Source organism: Dama dama, chromosome 30, assembly GCF_033118175.1.
Source record: "Dama dama isolate Ldn47 chromosome 30, ASM3311817v1, whole genome shotgun sequence".
Lineage (NCBI taxonomy): Eukaryota > Metazoa > Chordata > Mammalia > Artiodactyla > Cervidae > Dama > Dama dama.
The window spans coordinates 270,962-291,603 of NC_083710.1; positions in this window are offsets into that span (position 1 = coordinate 270,962).

Below are 20,642 nucleotides of genomic sequence, written 5' to 3' on the forward strand. Positions count from 1 at the left end.
TTGGAGGGCCCTTCCAGACACGTGTTTGTTCAGCGACGTCAGGACTCCTGCCTAGGTGCGAGGGACACCTCAGGATTCTCCTCGAGTCTTGGCATGGCAATTGGGACGCGTCTCCATGTGAGGCGGGAGACCCAGTGTCCCTTCCAACGTGCCAGAGGGATCCTGGGACTCCTATCCATTTTCAAGAGGATTCAGGCATCGTCTCCTTTGGAAGCATTGATCTCCGCGGACCTCTCGAGTTTTCAAAGTATGTGAGGCCTCCGGTCGCGATGAGGCGGAGGACTAGGTCTTTCTCTGTGGTCTCCACAGGGGATTAAGACATCCCCTCGTCTTGGGAGATGCAAGACGAGCCTGCATTCAATTCACTGCAGGGATATCCGGCCTTACTTCGAGTCAGAAAATCTCGGTGTCCATTCCACTTGAGGCCAGAAACTCAGGGGCCCTCTCACATACCTGTAGCTGAGAGAAGCCTCTTCTTGAGGTGCTTGTGGAAAGTTGGTATTCCTCTTGAGGCGAAGCCAGGGACTAAGCTCTCATCTCGAGTTGATTTGGGGTCCACGGAGCCCTTTCGTGTTGCTCCAGTGACCTCAGGATCCCTGTAGACTTGAGACAGTGATCTTGGGTTTTCTCTGGAGTGCCGTCAAGGAAATCAAGGCTCCTTTCACGTTTGATGTGGAACACGGAATTGCTCTGCACGCAGTGCAGGGGATTCGGGCCTCATCTCGCGGCGAGGGGGAAGTCTCATGGTTTTTCTCGAGTTGCGGATGTAACCTGGGGTATATTCTCGAGTTACGACGGGAAGGGCCCTTCCAGACACGTGTTTGTTCAACGACGTCAGGACTCCTGCCTAGGTGCGAGGGACACCTCGGGATTCTCCTCGAGTCTTGGCATGGCAATTGGGACGCGTCTTCACGTGAGGCGGGAGACCCAGGGTCCCTTTCCAAGTGCCACAGGGATCTTGGGACTCCTATCCATTTTCAAGAGGAGTCAGGCATCGTCTCCTTTGGAAGCATAGATCTCCGCAGACCTCTCGAGTTTTCAAAGGATGTGAGGCCTCTGGTCGGGATGAGGCGGAGGGCTAGGTCTTTCTCTGTGGTCTCCACAGGGGATTCACACATCCCTTCGTCTTGGGAGATGCAAGACGAGCCTGCATTCAATTCACTGCAGGGATATCCGGCCTTAATTTTAGTCAGAGCATCTCTGTGTCCATTCCATTTGAGGCCACAAACTCAGGGTCCCTCTCACATACCTGTAGCTGAGAGAAGCCTCCTCTTGAGGTGCTTGTGGAAAGTTGGTATTCCTCTTGAGGCAAAGCCACGGACTAAGCTCTCATCTCGAGTTGATATGGGGTCCATGGAGACCTTTCGTGTTGCTCCAATGACCTCAGGATCCCTCTAGACTTGAGACAGTGATCTTGGGTTTTCTTTGGAGTGCCATCAAGGAAATCAAGGCTCCTTTCAAGTTTGATGTGGAACACGGAATTGCTCTGCACGCAGTGCAGGGGATTCGGGCCTCATCTCGCGGCGAGGGGGAAGTCTCATGGTTTTTCTCGAGTTGCGGCCGGAACCTGGGGTATATTCTCGAGTTACGACGGGGAGGGCCCTTCCAGACACGTGTTTGTTCAGCGACGTCAGGACTCCTGCCTAGGTGCGAGGGACACCTCGGGATTCTCCTCGAGTCTTGGCATGGCAATTGGGATGCGTCTCCACGTGAGGCGGGAGACCCTGTGTCCCTTTCCACGTGCCACAGGGATCCTGGGACTCCTATCCATTTTCAAGAGGAGTCAGGCATCGTCTCCTTTGGAAGCATTGATCTCCACGGACCTCTCGAGTTTTCAAAGGATGTGAGGCCTCCGGTCGTGATGAGGCGGAGGACTAGGTCTTTCTCTGTGGTCTCCACAGGGGATTCAGACATCCCTTCGTCTTGGGAGATGCAAGACGAGCCTGCATTCAATTCACTGCAGGGATATCCGGCCTTACTTCGAGTCAGAAAATCTCGGTGTCCATTCCACTTGAGGCCAGAAACTCAGGGGCCCTCTCACATACCTGTAGCTGAGAGAAGCCTCTTCTTGAGGTGCTTGTGGAAAGTTGGTATTCCTCTTGAGGCGAAGCCAGGGACTAAGCTCTCATCTCGAGTTGATTTGGGGTCCACGGAGCCCTTTCGTGTTGCTCCAGTGACCTCAGGATCCCTGTAGACTTGAGACAGTGATCTTGGGTTTTCTCTGGAGTGCCATCAAGGAAATCAAGGCTCCTTTCACGTTTGATGTGGAACACGGAATTGCTCTGCACGCAGTGCAGGGGATTCAGGCCTCATCTCGCGGCGAGGGGGAAGTCTCATGGTTTTTCTCGAGTTGTGGATGTAACCTGGGGTATATTCTCGAGTTACGACGGGAAGGGCCCTTCCAGACACGTGTTTGTTCAACGACGTCAGGACTCCTGCCTAGGTGCGAGGGACACCTCGGGATTCTCCTCGAGTCTTGGCATGGCAATTGGGACGCGTCTCCACGTGAGGCGGGAGACCCAGTGTCCCTTCCCACGTGCCACAGGGATCCTGGGACTTCTATCCATTTTCAAGAGGAGTCAGGCATCGTCTCCTTTGGAAGCATTGATCTCCGCAGACCTCTCGAGTTTTCAAAGGATGTGAGGCCTCTGGTCGGGATGAAGCGGAGGGCTAGGTCTTTCTCTGTGGTCTCCACAGGGGATTCAGACATCCCTTCGTCTTGGGAGATGCAAGACGAGCCTGCATTCAATTCACTGCAGGGATATCCGGCCTTACTTTTAGTCAGAGCATCTCTGTGTCCATTAACTTGAGGCCACAAACTCAGGGTCCCTCTCACATACCTGTAGCTGAGAGAAGCCTCCTCTTGAGGTGCTTGTGGAAAGTTGGTATTCCTCTTGAGGCGAAGCCAGGGACTAAGCTCTCATCTCGAGTTGATTTGGGGTCCACGGAGCCCTTTCGTGTTGCTCCAGTGATCTCAGGATCCCTCTAGACTTGAGACAGTGATCTTGGGTTTTCTCTGGAGTGCCATCAAGGAAATCAAGGCTCCTTTCACGTTTGATGTGGAACACGGAATTGCTCTAAACGCAGTGCAGGGGAATCGGGCCTCGTCTCACGGCGAGGGGGAAGTCTCATGGTTTTTCTCGAGTTGCGGCCGGAACCTGGGGTATATTCTCGAGTTACGACGGGGAGGGCCCTTCCTGACACGTGTTTGTTCAGCGACGTCAGGACTGCTGCCTAGGTGCGAGGGACACCTCGGGATTCTCCTCGAGTCTTGACATGGCAATTGAGACGCGTCTCCACGTGAGGCGGGAGACCCAGGGTCCCTTCCCACGTGCCACAGGGATCCTGGGACTCCTATCCATTTTCAAGAGGAGTCAGGCATCGTCTCCTTTGGAAGCATTGATCTCCGCGGACCTCTCTATTTTTCAAAGGATGTGAGGCCTCCGGTCGCGATGAGGCGGAGGACTAGGTCTTTCTCTGTGGTCTCCACAGGGGATTCAGACATCCCTTCGTATTGGGAGATGCAAGACGAGCCTGCATTCAATTCACTGCAGGGATATCCGGCCTTACTTCGAGTCAGAGCATCTCGGTGTCCATTCCACTTGAGGCCACAAACTCAGGGTCCCTCTCACATACCTGTAGCTGAGAGAAGCCTCCTCTTGAGGTGCTTGTGGAAAGTTGGTATTCCTCTTGAGTCGAAGCCAGGGACTAAGCTCTCATCTCGAGTTGATTTGGGGTCCACGGAGCCCTTTCGTGTTGCTCCAGTGATCTCAGGATCCCTCTAGACTTGAGACAGTGATCTTGGGTTTTCTCTGGAGTGCCATCAAGGAAATCAAGGCTCCTTTCACGTTTGATGTGGAACACGGAATTGCTCTGCACGCAGTGCAGGGGAATCGGGCCTCATCTCGCGGCGAGGGGGAAGTCTCATGGTTTTCCTCGAGTTGCGGCCGGATCCTTGGGTATATTCTGGAGTTACGACTTGGAGGGCCCTTCCAGACACGTGTTTGTTCAGCGACGTCAGGACTCCTGCCTAGGTGCGAGGGACACCTCAGGATTCTCCTCGAGTCTTGGCATGGCAATTGGGACGCGTCTCCATGTGAGGCGGGAGACCCAGTGTCCCTTCCAACGTGCCAGAGGGATCCTGGGACTCCTATCCATTTTCAAGAGGATTCAGGCATCGTCTCCTTTGGAAGCATTGATCTCCGCGGACCTCTCGAGTTTTCAAAGTATGTGAGGCCTCCGGTCGCGATGAGGCGGAGGACTAGGTCTTTCTCTGTGGTCTCCACAGGGGATTAAGACATCCCCTCGTCTTGGGAGATGCAAGACGAGCCTGCATTCAATTCACTGCAGGGATATCCGGCCTTACTTCGAGTCAGAAAATCTCGGTGTCCATTCCACTTGAGGCCAGAAACTCAGGGGCCCTCTCACATACCTGTAGCTGAGAGAAGCCTCTTCTTGAGGTGCTTGTGGAAAGTTGGTATTCCTCTTGAGGCGAAGCCAGGGACTAAGCTCTCATCTCGAGTTGATTTGGGGTCCACGGAGCCCTTTCGTGTTGCTCCAGTGACCTCAGGATCCCTGTAGACTTGAGACAGTGATCTTGGGTTTTCTCTGGAGTGCCGTCAAGGAAATCAAGGCTCCTTTCACGTTTGATGTGGAACACGGAATTGCTCTGCACGCAGTGCAGGGGATTCGGGCCTCATCTCGCGGCGAGGGGGAAGTCTCATGGTTTTTCTCGAGTTGCGGATGTAACCTGGGGTATATTCTCGAGTTACGACGGGAAGGGCCCTTCCAGACACGTGTTTGTTCAACGACGTCAGGACTCCTGCCTAGGTGCGAGGGACACCTCGGGATTCTCCTCGAGTCTTGGCATGGCAATTGGGACGCGTCTTCACGTGAGGCGGGAGACCCAGGGTCCCTTTCCAAGTGCCACAGGGATCTTGGGACTCCTATCCATTTTCAAGAGGAGTCAGGCATCGTCTCCTTTGGAAGCATAGATCTCCGCAGACCTCTCGAGTTTTCAAAGGATGTGAGGCCTCTGGTCGGGATGAGGCGGAGGGCTAGGTCTTTCTCTGTGGTCTCCACAGGGGATTCACACATCCCTTCGTCTTGGGAGATGCAAGACGAGCCTGCATTCAATTCACTGCAGGGATATCCGGCCTTAATTTTAGTCAGAGCATCTCTGTGTCCATTCCATTTGAGGCCACAAACTCAGGGTCCCTCTCACATACCTGTAGCTGAGAGAAGCCTCCTCTTGAGGTGCTTGTGGAAAGTTGGTATTCCTCTTGAGGCAAAGCCACGGACTAAGCTCTCATCTCGAGTTGATATGGGGTCCATGGAGACCTTTCGTGTTGCTCCAATGACCTCAGGATCCCTCTAGACTTGAGACAGTGATCTTGGGTTTTCTTTGGAGTGCCATCAAGGAAATCAAGGCTCCTTTCAAGTTTGATGTGGAACACGGAATTGCTCTGCACGCAGTGCAGGGGATTCGGGCCTCATCTCGCGGCGAGGGGGAAGTCTCATGGTTTTTCTCGAGTTGCGGCCGGAACCTGGGGTATATTCTCGAGTTACGACGGGGAGGGCCCTTCCAGACACGTGTTTGTTCAGCGACGTCAGGACTCCTGCCTAGGTGCGAGGGACACCTCGGGATTCTCCTCGAGTCTTGGCATGGCAATTGGGATGCGTCTCCACGTGAGGCGGGAGACCCTGTGTCCCTTTCCACGTGCCACAGGGATCCTGGGACTCCTATCCATTTTCAAGAGGAGTCAGGCATCGTCTCCTTTGGAAGCATTGATCTCCACGGACCTCTCGAGTTTTCAAAGGATGTGAGGCCTCCGGTCGTGATGAGGCGGAGGACTAGGTCTTTCTCTGTGGTCTCCACAGGGGATTCAGACATCCCTTCGTCTTGGGAGATGCAAGACGAGCCTGCATTCAATTCACTGCAGGGATATCCGGCCTTACTTCGAGTCAGAAAATCTCGGTGTCCATTCCACTTGAGGCCAGAAACTCAGGGGCCCTCTCACATACCTGTAGCTGAGAGAAGCCTCTTCTTGAGGTGCTTGTGGAAAGTTGGTATTCCTCTTGAGGCGAAGCCAGGGACTAAGCTCTCATCTCGAGTTGATTTGGGGTCCACGGAGCCCTTTCGTGTTGCTCCAGTGACCTCAGGATCCCTGTAGACTTGAGACAGTGATCTTGGGTTTTCTCTGGAGTGCCATCAAGGAAATCAAGGCTCCTTTCACGTTTGATGTGGAACACGGAATTGCTCTGCACGCAGTGCAGGGGATTCAGGCCTCATCTCGCGGCGAGGGGGAAGTCTCATGGTTTTTCTCGAGTTGTGGATGTAACCTGGGGTATATTCTCGAGTTACGACGGGAAGGGCCCTTCCAGACACGTGTTTGTTCAACGACGTCAGGACTCCTGCCTAGGTGCGAGGGACACCTCGGGATTCTCCTCGAGTCTTGGCATGGCAATTGGGACGCGTCTCCACGTGAGGCGGGAGACCCAGTGTCCCTTCCCACGTGCCACAGGGATCCTGGGACTTCTATCCATTTTCAAGAGGAGTCAGGCATCGTCTCCTTTGGAAGCATTGATCTCCGCAGACCTCTCGAGTTTTCAAAGGATGTGAGGCCTCTGGTCGGGATGAAGCGGAGGGCTAGGTCTTTCTCTGTGGTCTCCACAGGGGATTCAGACATCCCTTCGTCTTGGGAGATGCAAGACGAGCCTGCATTCAATTCACTGCAGGGATATCCGGCCTTACTTTTAGTCAGAGCATCTCTGTGTCCATTAACTTGAGGCCACAAACTCAGGGTCCCTCTCACATACCTGTAGCTGAGAGAAGCCTCCTCTTGAGGTGCTTGTGGAAAGTTGGTATTCCTCTTGAGGCGAAGCCAGGGACTAAGCTCTCATCTCGAGTTGATTTGGGGTCCACGGAGCCCTTTCGTGTTGCTCCAGTGATCTCAGGATCCCTCTAGACTTGAGACAGTGATCTTGGGTTTTCTCTGGAGTGCCATCAAGGAAATCAAGGCTCCTTTCACGTTTGATGTGGAACACGGAATTGCTCTAAACGCAGTGCAGGGGAATCGGGCCTCGTCTCACGGCGAGGGGGAAGTCTCATGGTTTTTCTCGAGTTGCGGCCGGAACCTGGGGTATATTCTCGAGTTACGACGGGGAGGGCCCTTCCTGACACGTGTTTGTTCAGCGACGTCAGGACTGCTGCCTAGGTGCGAGGGACACCTCGGGATTCTCCTCGAGTCTTGACATGGCAATTGAGACGCGTCTCCACGTGAGGCGGGAGACCCAGGGTCCCTTCCCACGTGCCACAGGGATCCTGGGACTCCTATCCATTTTCAAGAGGAGTCAGGCATCGTCTCCTTTGGAAGCATTGATCTCCGCGGACCTCTCTATTTTTCAAAGGATGTGAGGCCTCCGGTCGCGATGAGGCGGAGGACTAGGTCTTTCTCTGTGGTCTCCACAGGGGATTCAGACATCCCTTCGTATTGGGAGATGCAAGACGAGCCTGCATTCAATTCACTGCAGGGATATCCGGCCTTACTTCGAGTCAGAGCATCTCGGTGTCCATTCCACTTGAGGCCACAAACTCAGGGTCCCTCTCACATACCTGTAGCTGAGAGAAGCCTCCTCTTGAGGTGCTTGTGGAAAGTTGGTATTCCTCTTGAGTCGAAGCCAGGGACTAAGCTCTCATCTCGAGTTGATTTGGGGTCCACGGAGCCCTTTCGTGTTGCTCCAGTGATCTCAGGATCCCTCTAGACTTGAGACAGTGATCTTGGGTTTTCTCTGGAGTGCCATCAAGGAAATCAAGGCTCCTTTCACGTTTGATGTGGAACACGGAATTGCTCTGCACGCAGTGCAGGGGAATCGGGCCTCATCTCGCGTCGAGGGGGAAGTCTCATGGTTTTTCTCGAGTTGCGTCCGGAACCTGGGTTATATTCTCGAGTTACGACGGGGAGGGCCCTTCCAGAAACGTGTTTGTTCAGCGATGTCAGGACTCCTGCCTAGGTGCGAGGGACACCTCGGGATTCTCCTCGAGTCTTGGCATGGCAATTGGGACGCGTCTCCACGTGAGGCGTGAGACCCAGGGTCCCTTCCCACGTGCCACAGGGATCCTGGGACTCCTATCCATTTTCAAGAGGAGTCAGGGATCTTCTCCTTTGGAAGCATTGATCTCCGCGCACCTCTCGAGTTTTCAAAGCATGTGAGGCCTCCGGTCGCGATGAGGCGGAGGACTAGGTCTTTCTCTGTGGTTTCAACAGGGGATTCAGACATCCCTTCATCTTGGGAGATGCAAGACGAGCCTGCATTCAATTCACTGCAGGGATATCCGGTCTTACTTCCAGTCAGAGCATCTCGGTGTCCATTCCTCTTGAGGCCACAAACTCAGGGTCCCTCTCACATACCTGTAGCTGAGAGAAGCCTCCTCTTGAGGTGCTTGTGGAAAGTTGGTATTCCTCTTGAGTCGAAGCCAGGGACTAAGCTCTCATCTCGAGTTGCTTTCGGGTCCACGGAGACTTTTCGTGTGGCTCCAGTGACCTCAGGATCCCTCTAAACTTGAGACAGTGATCTTGGGTTTTCTCTGGAGTGCCATCAAGGAAATCAAGGCTCCTATCATGTTTGATGTTGAACACGGAATTGCTCTGCACGCAGTGCAGGGAAATCGGGCCTCATCTCGCGGCGAGGGGGAAGTCTCATGGTTTTTCTCGATTTGCGGCCGGATCCTGGGGTATATTCTCTAGTTAACACGGGGAGGGCACTTCAGTACGCGTGTTTGTTCAGCGACGTCAGGAATCCTGCCTAGGTGTGAGGGACTCCTCGGAATTCTCTTCGAGTCTTGGCATGGCAATTGGGACGCGTCTCCACGTGAGGCGGGAGACCCAGGGTCCGTTTCCAAGTTCCAAAGGAGTCCTGGAACTCCTATCCATTTTCAAGAGGAGTCAGGCATCGTCTCCTTTGGAAGCATTTATCTCCGCGGACCTCTCGAGTTTTCAAAGGATGTCAGGCCTCCGGTCCCGTAGAGGAGGAGAACTAGGTCTTTCTCTGTGGTCTCCACAGGGGATTCAGACATCCCTTTTTCTTGGGATGTGCAAGACGAGACTGCATTCAATTCACTGCAGGGATATCCAGCCTTACTTCGAATCAGAGCATCACGGTGTCCATTCCACTTGAGGCCACAAACTCAGGGTCCCTCTCACATACCTGTAGCTGAGAGAAGCCTCCTCTTGAGGTGCTTGTGGAAAGTTGGTATTCCTCTTGAGTCAAATCCAGGGACGAAGCTCTCATCTCGAGTTGATTTGGGGTCCACGGAGCCCTTTCCTGTTGTTCCAGTCACCTCAGGATCCCTCTAGACGTGAGAAAGTGATCTTGGTTTTTCTCTGGAGTGCCATCAAGGAAATCAAGGCTCCTTTCACGTTTGATGTGGAACACGGAATTGCTCTGCACGCTGTGCAGGGGAATCGGGCCTCATCTCCTGGTGAGTTGGAAGTCTCATGGTTTTTCTCGAGTTGCGGCCGGAACCTGAGGTATATTCCTGAGTTACGACGGGGAGGGCCCTTCCGGACACGAGTTTGTTCAGCGAAGTCAGGACACCTGCCTAGGTGCGAGGGACACCTCGGGATTCTCCTCGAGTCTTGGCATGGCAATTGGGACGCGTCTCCCCGTGAGGCTGTATACCCAGTGTCCCTTTCCATGTACCACAGGGATCCTGCGACTCGTATCCATTTTCAAGAGGAGTCAAGCATCTTCTCCTTTGGAAGCATTGATCTAGGCGGACCTCTCCAGTTTTCAAAGGATGTGAGGCCTCGGGTCACAATAAGGCGGAGAACTAGGTCTTTCTCTGTGGTCTCCACAGGGGATTCAGACATCCCTTTGTCTTGGGAGATGCAAGACGAGCCTGCATTCAATTCACTGCAGGGATATACGGCCTTACTTCGAGTCAGAGCATGTCGGTGTCCATTCCACTTGAGGCCACAAACTCAGGGTCCCTCTCACATACCTGTAGCTGAGAGAAGCCTCCTCTTGAGGTGCTTGTGGAAAGTTGGTATTCCTCTTGAGTCGAAGCCAGGGACTAAGCTCTCATCTCGATTTGATTTGGGGTTTACGGAGCACTTTCGTGTTCCTACAGTCACCTGAGGATCCCTGTATACTTGAAAAGTGATCCTGGCTTTTCTCTGGAGTGCCATCAAGGAAATCAAGGTTCCTTTCACGTTTGATGTGGACCACGGAATTTCTCTGCATGCAGTGCAGGGGAATCGGGACTCATCTCGCGGCGAGGGGGAAGTCTCATGGTTTTCCTCAAGTTGCGGCCGGAACCTGGGGTATATTCTCGAGTTACGACGGGGAGGGCCCTTCCAGACACGTGTTTGTTCAGCGACGTCAGGACTCCTGCCTAGGTGCGAGGGATACCTCGGGATTCTCCTCGAGTCTTGGCATGGCAATTGGGACGCGTCTCCACGTGAGGAGGGAGACCCAGGGTCCCTTTCCACGTGCCACAGGGATCCTGGGACTCCTATCCATTTTAAAGAGGAGTCAGGCATAGTCTCCTTTGGAAGCATTGATCTCCGCAGACCTCTCGAGTTTTCAAAGAATGTGAGGCATCCGGTCGCGATTAGGCGGAGAACTAGGTCTTTCTCTGTGGTCTCCACAGGGGATTCAGACATCCCTTCGTCATGGGAGATTCAAGACGAGCCTGCATTTAATTCACTGCAGGGATATCCGGCCTAATTCGAGTCAGAGCATCTCGGTGTCCATTCCACTTGAGGCCAGAAACTCAGGGTCCCTCTCACATAGCTTTAGCTGAGAGAAGCCTCCCCTTGAGGTGCTTGTGGAAAGTTGGTAGTCCTCTTGATTCGAAGACAGGATCTAAGCTCTCATCTCGAGTTGATTTGGGGTCCACGGAGCCCTTTCGTGTTGGTCCAGTGACCTCAGTATCCCTCTAGACTTGACACAGTGATAATGGGTTTTCTCTGGAGTGCCATCAAGGAAATCAAGTCTCCTTTCATGTTTGATGTGGAACACGGAATTGCTCTGCACGCAGTGCAGGGGAATCGGGCCTCTTCTCCCAGCGAGGGGGAAGTCTCATGTTTTTTTTCGAGTTGCGACCAGAACCTGGGGTATATTCTCGAGTTACGACGGGGAGGGCCCTTCCAGACACGTGTTTGTTCAGCGACATCAGGACTCCTGCCTAGGTGCGAGGGACACCTCGGGATTCTCCTCTAGTCTTGGCATGGCAATTGGGACGCGTCTCCACGTGAGGCGGGAGACCCAGGGTCCCTTTCCACGTGCCACAGGGATCCTGGGACTCCTATCCATTTTCAAGAGGAGTCAGGGATCGTCTCCTTTAGAAGAATTGATCTCCACGGACCTCTCGAGTTTTCAAAGGATGTGAGGACTCCGATCGCGATGAGGCGGAGAACTAGGTCTTTCTCTGTGGTCTCCACAGGGGATTCAGACATCCCTTCGTCTTGGGAGATGCAAGACGAGCCTACATTCAATTCACTGCAGGGATATCCGGCCTTACTTCGAGTCAGAGCATCACGGTGTCTGTTCCACTTGAGGCCACAAACTCAGGGTCCCTCTCACATACCTGTAGCTAAGAGAAGCCTCCTCTTGAGGTGCTTGTGGAAAGTTGGGTATCTTCTTGAGTCGAAGCCAGGGAATAAGCTCTCATCTCGAGTTGATTTGGGGTCCGCGGAGCCCTTTCTTGTTGCTACAGTGACCTCAGGATGCCTCTAGACTTGAGACAGTGATCTTGGGTTTTCTCTGGAGTGCCATCAAGGAAATCAAGGCTCCTTTCACGTTTGATGTGGAACACAGAATTGCTCTGCACGCAGTGCAGGGGAATCGGGCCTCATCTCGCGGCAAGGAGGATGTCTCATGGTTTTTCTCAAGTTGCGGGCGGAACCTGGGATATATTTTCGAGTTACGACGGGGAGGGCCCTTCCAGACACGTGTTTGTTCAGCGACCTCAGGACTCCTGCCTAGTTGCGAGGGATACTTCGGGATTCTCCTCGAGTCTTGGCATGGCAATTGGGACGCGTCTCCACGTGAGGCGGGAGACCCTGTGTCCCTTTCCACATGCCACAGGGATCCTGGGACTCCTATCCATTGTCAGCAAGAGTCAGGCATCGTTTCCTCTGGAAGCATTGATCTCCACGGACCTCTCGAGTTTTCAAAGGATGTGAGGCCTCCGGTCTCGATGAGGCGGAGAACTAGGTCTTTCTCTGTTGTCTCCACAGGGGATTCAGACATCCCTTCGTCTTTGGAGATGCAAGACGAGCCTGCTTTCAATTCACTGCAGGGATATCCAGCCTTACTTCGAGTCAGAGCATCTCAGTGTCCATTCCACTTGAGGCCACAAATTCAGGGTCCATCTCACATAACGGTTGTTGAGAGAAGCCTCCTCTTGAGGTGCTTGTGGAAAGTTGGTATTCCTCTTGAGTCGAAGCCAGGGACTAAGCTCTCATCTCGAGTTGATTTGGGATCCACGCAGCACATTCGTGTTGCTCCAGAGACCTCAGCATCCCTCTAGACTTGAGACAGTGATCTTGGGTTTTCTCTAGAGTGCCATCAAGGAAATCAAGGCTGCTTTCACGTTTGATGTGGAACACGGAATTGCTGTCCTCACAGTGCAGGGGAATCGGGCCTCATCTCGCGGCGTGGGGGAAGTCTCATGGTTTTTCTCGAGTTGAGGCCGGAACCTGGGGTATATTCTCGAGTTTCGACGGGTAGGCCCCTTCCAGAAACGTGTTTGTTCAGCGACGTCAGGACTCCTGCCTAGGTGCGAGGGACACCTCGGTATTCTCCTCGAATCTTGGCATGGCAATTGGGACGCGTCTCCACGTGAGGCGGGAGACCCAGGGTCCCTTTCCACGTGCCACAGGGATCCTGGGACTCCTATCCATTTTCAAGACGAGTCAGGCATCGTCTCCTTTGGAAGCATTGATCTCCGCGGACCTCTCGAATTTCAAAGGATGTAAGGCCTCCGGTCGCGATGAGGCGATGGACTAAGACTTTCTCTGTGGTCTCCACAGGGGATTCAGACATCCCTTCGTCTTGGGAGATGCAGGACGAGCCTGCATTTAATTCACAGCAGGGATATCCGGCCTTACTTCCAGTCAGAGCATCTCGGTGTCCATTCCACTTGAGGCCACAATTTCAGGGTCCCTCTCACATACCTGTAGCTGAGAGAGGCCTCCTCTTGAGGTGCTTGTGGAAAGTTGGTATTCCTCTTGAGTCCAAGCCAGGGACTAAGCTCTCATCTCGAGATGATTTGGAGTCCACGGAGAACTTTCTTTTTGCAACAGTGACCTCAGGATCCCTATAGACTAGAGACAGTGACTTTTGGTTTTCTCTGGAGTGCCATCAAGGAAATCAAGTCTCCTTTCACGTTTGATGTGGAACACGGAATTCCTCTGCACGCAGTGCAGGGGAATCGGGCCTCATCTCGCGGCGAGGGGGAAGTCTCATGGTTTTTCTCGAGTTGTGGCCAGATCCTGGGGTGTATTTTCGAGTTACGACGGGGAGGGCCCTTCCAGACACGTGTTTGTTCAGCGACGTCAGGACTCCTGCCTAGGTGCGAGGGACACCTCGGGATTCTCCTCGAGTCTTGGCATGGCAATTGGGACACGTCTCCACGTGAGGCGGGAGACCCAGTGTCCCTTTCAACGTGCCACAGGGACCCTCGGACTCCTATCTATTTTCAAGAGGAGTCAGGCATCGTCTCCTTTGGAAGCATTGATCTCCGCACACCTCTCGAGTTTTCAAAGGATGTGAGGCCTCCGGTCGCGATGAGGCTGAGGACTAGGTCTTTCTCTGTGGTCTCCACAGGGGATTCAGACATCCCTTCGTCTTGGGAGATGCAAGACGAGCCTGCTTTCAATTCACTGCAGGGATATCCGGCCTTACTTCGAGTCAGAGCATCTCAGTGTCCATTCCACTTGAGGCCACAAACTCAGGGTCCCTCTCACATACTTGTAGCTCAGAGAAGCCTCCTCTTGAGGTGCTTGTGGAAAGTTGGTATTCCTCTTGAGTCGAAGCCAGGGACTAAGCCTTCATCTCGAGTTGATTTGGTGTCCACGGAGCCCTTTCGTGTTGCTCCAGTGACCTCAGGATCCCTCTAGACTTGAGACAGTGATCTTGGGTTTTCTCTGGAGTGCCATCAAGGAAATCAAGGCTCCTTTCACGTTTGATGTGGAACACAGAATTGCTCTGCACGCAGTGCAGGGGAATCGGGCCTCATCTCGCGGCAAGGGGGATGTCTCATGGTTTTTCTCAAGTTGCGGGCGGAACCTGGGGTATATTCCCGAGTTACGACGGGGAGGGCCCTTCCAGACACGTGTTTGTTCAGCGACGTCAGGACTCCTGCCTACGTGCGAGGGACACCTTGGGATTCTCCTCGAGTCTTGGCATGGCAATTGGGACACGTCTCCACGTGAGGCGGGAGACCAAGGGTCCCTTTCCACGTGCCACAGGGATCCTGGGACTCCTATCCATTTTCAAGAGGAGTCAGGCATCGTCTCCTTTGGAAGCATTGATCTCCGCGGACCTCTCGAGTTTTCAAAGGATGTGAGGACTCCGGTCGCGATGAGGCATAGAACTAGGTCTTTCTCTGTGGTGTCCACAGGGGATTCAGACATCCCTTCGTCTTGGGAGATGTAAGACGAGCCTGCATTCAATTCACTGCAGGGATATCCGGCCTTACATCGAGTCAGAGCATCTTGGTGTCCATTCCACTTGAGGCCAAAAATTCAGGGTCCCTTTCACATACATATAGCTGAGAGAAGCCTCCTCTTGAGGTGCTTGTGGAAAGCGGATATTCCTCTTGAGTCGAAGCCAGGGACTAAGCTCTCATCTCGAGTTGATTTGGGGTCCACGGAGCACTCTCGTGTTGCTACAGTGACCTCAGTATCCCTCTAGACTTGAGACAGTGATCTTGGGTTTTCTCTGGAGTGCCATCAAGGAAATCAAGGATCCTTTCACGTTTGATGTGGAACAAGGAATTGCTCTGCACGAAGTGCAGGGGAATCGGGCCTCATCTCGCGGCGAGGGGGAAGTCTCATGGTTTTTCTCGAGTTGCGGCCGGAACCTGGGGTATATTCTCGAGTTCCGACGGGGAGGGCCCTTCCAGACACGTGTTTGTTCAGCGACGTCAGGACTCCTGCCTAGGTGCGAGGGACACCTCGGGATTCTCCTCTAGTCTTGGCATGGCAATTGGGATGCGTCTCCACGTGAGGCGGGAGACCCAGGGTCCCTTTCCACGTGCCACAGGGATCCTGGGACTCCTATCCATTTTGAAGAGGAGTCAGGCATCGTCTCCTTTGGAAGCATTGATCTCCACGGACCTCTCGAGTTTTCAAAGGATGTGAGGACTCCGGTCGCGATGGGGCTGAGAACTAGGTCTTTCTCTGTGGTCTCCACAGGGGATTCAGCCATCCCTTCATCTTGGGAGATGCAAGACGAGCCTGCATTCAATTCACTGCAGGGATATCCGGCCTTACTTCGAGTCCGAGCATCTCGGTGTCCATTCCACTTGAGGCCACAAACTCAGGGTCCCTCTCACATACCTGTAGCTGAGAGAAGCCTCCTCTTGAGGTGCTTGTGAAAAGTTGGTATTCCTCTTGAGTCGAAGCCAGGGACTAAGCTCTCATCTCGAGTTGATTTGGGTTCCACGGAGCCCTTTCATGTTGCTCCACTGACCTCAGGATCCCTCTAGACTTGAGACAGTGAACCTGGGTTTTCTCTGCAGTGCCATCAAGGAAATCAAGGCTTCTTTCACGTTTGATGTGGAACACGGAATTGCTCTGCACGCAGTGCAGGGGAATCGGGTCTCATCTCACGGCGAGGGGGAAGTCTCATGGTTTTTCTCGAGTTGCGGCCCGAACCTGGGGTATATTCTCGAGTTACGACGCGGAGGGCCCTTCCAGACACGTGTTTGTTCAGCGACATCAGGACTCCTGCCTAGGTGCGAGGGACACCTCGGGATTCTCCTCGAGTCTTGGCATGGCAACTGGGACGCGTCTCCACGTGAGGCGGGAGACCCAGGTTCCCTTTCCACGTGCCACAGGGATCCTGGGACTCCTATCCATTTTCAAGAGGAGTCAGGCATCGTCTCCTTTGGAAGCATTGATCTCCGCGTACCTCTTGAGTTTTCAAAGGATGTGAGGACTCCGGTCGCGATGAGGTGGAGAACTAGGTCTTTCTCTGTGGTCTCCACAGGGGATTCAGAAATCCCTTTGTCTTGGGAGATGCAAGACGAGCCTGCATTCAATTCACTGTTGGGATATCCGGCCTTACTTCGACTCAGAGCATCCCGGAGTCCATTCCACTTGAGGCCACAAATTCAGGGTCCCTCTCAGATACCTGTAGCTGAGAGAAACCTCCACTTGAGGTGCTTGTAGAAAGTTGGTGTTCCTCTTTAGTTGAAGTCAGGGACTAAGCTCTCATCTCGAGTTGATTTGGGGTCCACGGAGACCTTTCGTGTTGCTACAGTGACCTCAGGATCCCTCTAGACTTGAGACAGTGATCTTGGGTTTTCTCTGGAGTGCCATCAAGGAAATCAAGGCTCCGTTCACATGTAATGTGGAACACGGAATTCCTCTGCACGCAGTGTAGGGGAATCGGGCCTCATCTCGCAGCGAGGGGGCAGTCTCATGGTTTTTCTCGAGTTGCGGCCGGAACCTGGGGTATATTCTCGAGTTACGACGGGGAGGGCAATTCCAGACACGTGTGTGTTCAGCGACGTCAGGACTCCTGCCTAGGTGCGAGGGACACCTCGGGATTCTCCTCGAGTCTTGGCATGGCAATTGGGACGCATCTCCACGTGAGGCGGGAGACCCAGGGTCCCTTTCCAAGTTCCACAGGTATCCTGGAACTCCTATCCATTTTCAAGAGCAGCCAGGCATCTTCTCCTTTGGAAGCATTGATCTCCGCGGACCTGTCGAGTTTTCAAAGGATGTGAGGTCTCCGGCCGCGATGAGGCGGAGAACTAGGTCTTTCTCTGTGGTCTCCACAGGGGATTCAGACATCCCTTCGTCTTGGGAGATGCAAGACGAGCCTGCATTCAATTCACTGCAGGGATATCCGGCCTTACTTCGAGTCCGAGCATCTCGGTGTCCATTCCACTTGAGGCCACAAACTCAGGGTCCCTCTCACATACCTGTAGCTGAGAGAAGCCTCCTCTTGAGGTGCTTGTGGAAAGTTGGTATTCCTCTTGAGTCGAAGCCAGGGACTAAGCTCTCATCTCGAGTTGATTTGGGTTCCACGGAGCGCTTTCGTGTTGCTCCAGTGACCTCAGGGTCCCTCTAGACTTCAGACAGTGGTTTTGGGTTTTCTCTGGAGTACCATCAAGGAAATTAAGGCTCCTTTCACGTTGGATGTGGAACACGGAATTGCTCTGCACGCAGTGCAGGGGAATCGGGCCTCATCTCGCGGCGAGGGGGAAGTCTCATGGTTTTACTTGAGTTGCGGCGGAACCTGGGGTATATTCTCGAGTTACGACGGGGAGGCCCCTTCCAGACACGTGTTTGTTCAGCGACGTCAGGACTCCTGCCTAGGTGCGAGGGACACCTCGGGATTCTCCTCGAGTCTTGGCATGGCAATTGGGATGCGTCTCCACGTGATGCACGAGACCCAGGGTCCCTTTCAAAGTGCGACAGGGATCCAGGGACTTGTATCCGTTTTCAAGAGGAGTCAGGCATCGTCTCCTTTGGAAGCATTGATCTCCGTGGACCTCTCGAGTTTTCAAAGGATGTGAGGCCTCCGGTCGCGATGAGGCGGAGAACTTGGTCTTTCTCTGTGGTATCCACATTGGATTCAGACACCCCTTCGCTTGGGAGATGCAAGACGAGCCTGCATTCAATTCACTGCAGGGATATCCAGCCTTACTTCGAGTCAGAGTATCTCGGTGTCCATTCCACTTGAGGCCACAAACTCAGGGTCCCCATCACATACCTGTAGCTGAGAGAAGCCTCCTCTTGAGGTGCTTGTGGAAAGTTGGTATTTCTCTTGATTCGAAGCCAGGGACTAAGCTCTCATCTCGAGTTGATTTGGGGTACACGGAGCCCTTTCGTGTTGCTACAGTGACCTCAAGATCCCTCCAGATTTGAGACAGTGATCTTGGCTTTTCTCTGCAGTAAAATCAAGGAAATCAAGACTCCTTTCACGTTTCATGAGGAACACGGAATTGCTCTGCACGCAGTGCAGGGGAATCGGACCTCATCTCGCGGCGAGTAGGAAGTCTCATTGTTTTTCTCGAGTTGCGCCCGGAACCTGTGGTATATTCTCGAGTTAGGAAGGGGAGGGCCCTTCCAGACACGTGTTTCTTCATCGACGTCAGGACTTCTGCCTAGGTGCGAGGGACACCTCGGGATGCTCCACAAGTCTTGGCATGGCAATTGGGACGCGTCTGCACGTGAGGCGCGAGTCCCAGGGTCCCTTTCCACGTGTCACAGGGATCCTGGGACTCCTATCCATTTTCAAGAGGAGTCAGGCATCTTGTCCTTTGGAAGCATTGATCTCCGCGGACCTCTCGAGTTTTCAAAGGATGTGAGGCCTCCGGTCGCTTTGAGGCGGAGGACTAGGTCTTTCTCTGTGCTCTCCACAGGGGAATCAGTCATCCCTTTGTCGGGAGATGCAAGACGAGCCTGCATTCTATTCACTGCAGGGATATCCGGCCTTACTTCGAGTCAGAGCATTTCGGTGTCCATTCCACTTGAGGCCACAAACTCAGGGTCCCTCTCACAACCTGTAGCTGAGAGAAGCCTCCTCTTGAGGTGCTTGTGGAAAGTTGGTATTCCTCTTGAGTCGAAGCCAGGGACTAAGCTCTCATCTCGAGATGATTTGGAGTCCACGGAGAACTTTCTTTTTGCAACAGTGACCTCAGGATCCCTCTAGACTAGAGACAGTGACTTTTGGTTTTCTCTGGAGTGCCATCAAGGAAATCAAGGCTCCTTTCACGTTTGATGTGGAACACGGAATTCCTCTGCACGCAGTGCAGGGGAATCGGGCCTCATCTCGCGGCGAGGGGGAAGTCTCATGGTTTTTCTCGAGTTGTGGCCAGATCCTGGGGTGTATTCTCGAGTTACGACGAGGAGGGCCCTTCCAGACACGTGTTTGTTCAGCGACGTCAGGACTCCTGCCTAGGTGCGAGGGACACCTCGGGATTCTCCTCGAGTCTTGGCATGGCAATTGGGACACGTCTCCACGTGAGGCGGGAGACCCAGTGTCCCTTTCAACGTGCCACAGGGACCCTCGGACTCCTATCTATTTTCAAGAGGAGTCAGGCATCGTCTCCTTTGGAAGCATTGATCTCCGCACACCTCTCGAGTTTTCAAAGGATGTGAGGCCTCCGGTCGCGATGAGGCTGAGGACTAGGTCTTTCTCTGTGGTCTCCACAGGGGATTCAGACATCCCTTCGTCTTGGGAGATGCAAGACGAGCCTGCTTTCAATTCACTGCAGGGATATCCGGCCTTACTTCGAGTCAGAGCATCACAGTGTCCATTCTACTTGAGGCCACAAACTCAGGGTCCCTCTCACATACCTGTAGCTGAGAGAAGCCTCCTCTTGAGGTGCTTGTGGAAAGTTGGTATTCCTCTTGAGTCGAAGCCAGGGACTAAGCTCTCATCTCGAGTTGATATGGGGTCCACGAAGCCATTTCGTGTTGCTCCAGTGACCTCAGGATCCCTCTAGACTTGAGACAGTGATCTTGGGTTTTCTCTGGAGTGCCATCAAGGAAATCAAGGCTCCTTTCAAGTTTGATGTGGAACACGGAATTGCTCTGCACGCAGTGCAGGGGAATCGGGCCTCATCTCGTGGCAAGGGGGATGTCTCATGGTTTTTCTCAAGTTGCGGCCGGAACCTGGGGTATATTCTCGAGTTACGACGGGGAGGGCCCTTCCAGACACGTGTTTGTTCAGCGACGTCAGGACTGCTGCCTAGGTTCGAGGGACATCTCGATTTCTCCTCGAGTCTTGGCATGGCAATTGGGACGCGTCTCCACGTGAGGCGGGAGACCCAGGATCCCTTTCCAGGTGCCACAGGGATCCTGGTACTCCTATCCATTTTCAAGAGGAGTCAGGCATCGTCTCCTTTGGAAGCATTGATCTCCGCGGACCTCTCGAGTTCTCAAAGGATGTGAGGCCTCCGATAGCGTTGATGCGGAGAACTAGGTCTTTCTCTGTGGTCTCCACAGGGGATTCAGACATCCCTTCATCTTGGGAGATGCAAGACGAGCCTGCATTCAATTCACTGCAGGGATATCCGGCCTTACTTCGAGTCAGAGCATCTCGGTGTCCATTCCACTTGAGGCCACAAACTCAGGGTCCCTCTCACATACCTGTAGCTGAGAGAAGCCTCCTCTTGAGGTGCTTGTGGAAAGTTGGTATTCCACTTGAGTTGAAGCCAAGGACTAAGCTCTCATCTCGAGTTGATTTGGGGTCCACGGAGCCCTTTCTTGTTGCTCCAGTGACCTCAGGATCCCTCTAGACTTCAGACAGTGATCTTGGGTTTTCTCTGGAGTGCCAACAAGGAAATCAAGGCTCCTTTCACGTTTCATGTGGAACACGGAATTGCTCTGCACGCAGTGCAGGGGAATCGGGCCTCATCTCGCGGCGAGGGGGAAGTCCTATGGTTTTTC